This window comes from Zootoca vivipara, chromosome 1, assembly GCF_965207765.1.
Source record: "Zootoca vivipara chromosome 1, rZooViv2.hap1.1, whole genome shotgun sequence".
NCBI classification, from domain to species: Eukaryota; Metazoa; Chordata; class Lepidosauria; order Squamata; family Lacertidae; genus Zootoca; species Zootoca vivipara.
Window position 1 is genome coordinate 61,121,147 of NC_142582.1, and position 5,046 is coordinate 61,126,192.

Below are 5,046 nucleotides of genomic sequence, written 5' to 3' on the forward strand. Positions count from 1 at the left end.
GTGTGTGTGTGTGTGTGTGTTCGCGGACGCGCGGGCGCGCACGCGTCGACCTTCTACGCGGGAAACCAATACCCGTAATAATCCCATCTCAAACCCACTCAACTCCCACCTACCTTGTGGAAACGCGGGCCGCCCCCCGCGTCCAGGCGCAGGCATCGCCAGCTGAATGCCGTCCAGTTGGTCCACAGCGGTGTTTCAGAAGCAACGGGGAAGCGGAGGGGTCGCTTGTGTCCGGGGCGTGCAGAAAGTCCCTCAGGCAGCAGGCCCGGTCCGGGCCTCCGTGAGCGACGCGCATGCAGACACGGGCACGCCGTCCAACATGGAGGTGCGTGGCCAGCAGCACTGAGGGACTCCTGTGGCCACCCCCGCCCCGTCCCCTTCTTCAGTCTCCTGTGGGGAGGAGGGTGTTGCCCTGCTGACGCCAGCGCCGAGGGGCAAGGGGCGCTCTGTGCGCCGCTCCAGTCATGGGGAAGAGATCGAAATTGGATAAAGATCGAATGTCGCCTGCGCGGGCGGCGGACGGACACACGCAGACACGTATCTGTACAGCCGTGTCAGAAGCGCCCCGCTGGCCCACAGAGCTGGGGAAGTCTCACAAAAGAAGGGGAAATGGGAGCTGGAACCCGTTTCCTGTGGAAAGATGAAGATGAGGGAGGTCAAAGAGTTATGCACACGAAAGCTCATACCAATAACAAACTTAGTTGATCTCTAAGGTGCTACTGGAAGGATTTTTTTTTATTTTCTTTCGAGAACAAAAAAGTTGAGGCCTCAGGGGATTTGAGGGTGGCGCACTCTCCGTACCCGCCCAAATACAAAGCAAACCCCGCTGACATCCCCACTGGAGAGAATACTGTATAAGAGAATACATATATTGCCAACAATTACTAGCATGAAAAGTTCATAATATTTTGAATTGAAACAAATATTCTGGGTTAAATGTAAACAAAAGGCAGGAGTAACTTTGGCTAGCTCCATTCTGGGTTTCCTTTAAAAAACAAAACAAAAGCATCACTTTTATATCCAAACAGTCTGATGGCAGTGCCAATCATTCCTTGTTTTTTTCTTTTCTTTTTAAACAGCTTCTGCTTCTGGTATTTTCCTGAATTCTTGCACTTCTTGTCAAGGTTTTGGTCAGATAATGTCCTGTTGTCCTTCTATTGGTTTGCTCTTTTAAGACTGGGATTTCTGTCCAGAGTGATTCTGTAAAATGCGTTTCCTATAAGAATCCCTTTATTCTCTGAAGTATGTCACCTTCAGTTTGACCTTTCTATATACTTTAAGAGATCCATGATAAGAGTATTTTGACTGATTTTCACTGTTCCACCAGATTCTTTGTGCTTCATTTGCGGATAAGACTATCAGAGCCACATTGGTTGTGTCAGAGGACAGCGTGCCTCTGAATACCACTTGCTGGGAATCACAAGTGGGGAAAATATTGTTGCACGCAGGTCCTACTTATGAACCTCCATAGGCATCTAGTTGGTCATTGTGAGAACAAGATGTTGAACTAGATGGACCTTTGGCCTGATCCAGCAGGGCTTCTTATGTCCTTGTGTAACTTTGAGATTCGTTTCATTTCAGTATGTTTTCTTACAATAGCTGCCCAGACATGGACAGGAAGCCTACAATGGGGACATGCTGGCAACTTCTCCTGGGGTTATTCATCAGTGATTGGTATTGAGAAATATGCTGCCTCCAATTCTGAAGGTAGCATGTAGCTAACATGACTAGCACCTATTAGTAATCTTATATTCCATGGATTTGTCTAATCTCCATTTAAAGCTAAATTGGTAGCCATTCTCACATTTTCTGATAACAGATTCTATTGCTTAACTATGCACTACATTGCCTTTTGATTTTAAGTGTGCAGTGACTAGCTTCTCTTGGAAGAAACTATTGCCCAACGCCTAACAATATTTCCTCCAGGAATCATCATCTCAGCTGCACACTGAGATTCTGAAAGCTCTGACTGGGTAGCCTGTGCATAGAGTAAGGAGCATCTCAAAAAATAAAATAAAAATGCTGCTTTGGAAGCTGTCTCAGTGTGCCCTTGTTGCATGGCATACTCGTCTGCTTCTAAATAGATAACAATACTTTGCATTTATATAGCACATTTAAAGAGTTCAAAGCACGTCACGTACATCAGTAACCCTTGCAACAGCTCTGTAAAGCAGGCCTCAAAGAATAAGTTCTATCGTACTAAGGGAAGGCCATGTCTCTAGTTACCACTTAACTGGGGGTGGGAGGATAGTCAGGAAATATCTTCAGTTCCAATATGACTTCCTGAGATACTGTATTTTCTCTCAGCTGATAGCCTTGGGGCTGTGATTTGTTCCATTTAATAGGCAGGCTGAGTTTCATTGTAGCCTGTCTCCTTTAAAAAGTGCTTATAATAAATGCCAAGAGGTTCATTTTTTATATATCAATTACCTTTCTCATGGGGTTTGTGGATGGCTACCATGAAGGATTTGTAGAATTATGTAGCCAAGATAGTACTACCAAGAGAGAGAGAGAAAGATGTATAGACATATGTATGCTAGTGAGCATATAGTGATATATTTCTGACCATGTAGATCTTGGTTTAAATCCACTTTTGGCTATAGAGACCTTGAGCAAGCCTCTGTTTAAATCAACCCAATTCTAACCACATAAAGCTATTGTCTGAGGATACCGATAACCCCATCTATGCCAACCTTAGTGCCTTTAAGGAAAAGCTGGATGAAAATTTGAAAGATGCCTGTTGATGTAAAGTATCCAGCTGTCTTCTAAAAAGTCACAGGATGGGATCTTGAGGGCAGCTTCATAGAACCTTCAGATATGGAGGGGTAAGCAATGCAGAACAGCAGCAATCCATCTCTCCTTTCTGCCACCTCCTCAAAATGCTGTACTGTTCATCAGTAGGTGGGCATGATTGTGCCTGCTGCCTCCAGGAAGTATCTGGGTGTTACCCCACCCCTCCTCTCTAGATAGAGGCTTTTAAACTACACTTCATTTTTATTTCCCATCCCAAAGGAAACTGATAATAAATAAACCAAAGGAGCAGAAGAAATGGAAAGCACTTATGGAAGTTTTACAAGTAAAAATAGTTTCCCAAACAATAAAATGTCTTTCGTAGGTGGTGAAACATTCAGTTTGAGGCTGTTGCCATTGCTTTTATCAGAGGTGGGGGAACTGGTGGTCCTCTTGCTTAGCCAAGGGAGTCAACTTAAGGCTTGGAGGCCAAATTAGGTCCTCATTCTCGGGTCCTCAGGACTCTCCCAAGGCACACCCACTCCCCCTAGGTCCCAGCCCTCACCAGCAGCCCTGTTTTGTACCCTCATGTATGTTTTTTTGCCTCTCCTTGCCTGGGAGAGGGATGTTCAACTGCGTAGAAAGGGGGTTTTGTACAAAAGGTCAAATTAACTCTAGTTACACCCACATTTGCTTCTGGCCCTGTTCACCACTGGCGTGATGTGTTCTGTGGAAGGTTGAAAAGGTTCCTTGCCCCTGCTCTAGACAGTGTTAAAATACAGCTCCCATCAGCCCCAGCTCCCATCAGCCCCAATGAACAAGGATCAACATTTTAATCCAACATTATCTGGAGTGCCACACAATTCCCATCCTTGTCTTATGTAGAGCAAATCAATAACCTCAGGTTACTCCACTTCTCACCAAGTTCACCCATTTACTTTTAAGTGCATCATATGGCAAGTAGTGGACCTTTAAGCAACAGCAGCAGAACTATACACTACAGCAATTAAATGCATAGGGTCTGCTCTCTTCTGTGTTTTGCAACACTCCTTGGAACTGCTCTTTCCATGCTGAGAATTGCTTGCCCACTTTCTTTTATGTGCCTATCACATATGCTAATGTTCAGCAAATTTGTCAACCAGGTATTCAAAGTAAGAAAGAAAATAATAATACAGTAGAATCCATTTCACTGCACGGATTTGATATAGCATATATGGCAGCAAACAGTACTGTACTCCTGCTGAGGCTGTCAAGTGTTTATTTATTTCAGACAGGCCCAAAAAACCATGCACGACACAGAAGAAATAGGTCATGTGACTGCATTCTGGTAGGGAGACCGTGTTTTTTAAAGACAAGCATAGCCTCTCTGTAACAACTAAACAACATATGTATCTTGCATATATTTAGCAAACTATCGGGTTGTATCCAATTACGTCAGGGTAGACCCACTGAAATCAATGAACTTGAAAGTTTGTCAAGTTCACAGATTTTACTTAAGTCAGATACAGCCTATCATTATCAAAATTTTGAAGTTGCTTCTGTAGCACAGGCATAAGCAACAATTCTGTTTGGGGCCTGTGGTGGCGCTATACGTGTGGCTTAATGAAATTTAGATTAAGAACCAAGACTGTATTTGGAGAGGCAATTGATTTGCTTGCTCCATATGGGAATCAGGCATCATAAATCAAATTACTCTTGAGTAGAAAGCACCTCTGTCCATCCTCCTCCCTCAGTCTTCTCCAGTCAGTCTTTTGCTGCTAGCTCTCCCCATCTTAAGCAGCAACAAGGAACATTTTGCAGACTCCAGCACAGCAGCAGCAGCCGCCTCATCTTTCAAGAAGCAATGCACTTCTCAAGGAAGGTGTAGTTTCAATAAACAAAATGTCAAACCAACTGCAGGTCAATTGTGTTCTTTTAAAAGGATATACCAATTCCTAGCAGATGGGCTATGTGGGATGTACAGCCATTGCAGAGTGTGTTGCCAGCAGCAGCATTGAGGGCCTGGAAAAGATTAGTTTGTTGCCTAAATAGAATTACATGAAACCCAACAATTCCATTGCAAAACCTACTGGTAGAGCAGCTCTGGAAACTACAGGGCCATTCCATCAAGAGGGGGACGGGGATGTAATCACCCTTGAACTTTTTTTCAAAATAAAGATGCACAGGATTATGCTGTGAACATAATGACCTATGCCTTCTCTGCCATTCTGGATTAGTCTTGGTTTTTCAGCCAGTTTGGACATTGCTTGTACTGAACGGATAATCTGGCTCCTTGGGAAAATACCCCCCAAACCACTCAAATGATGACACAAGATA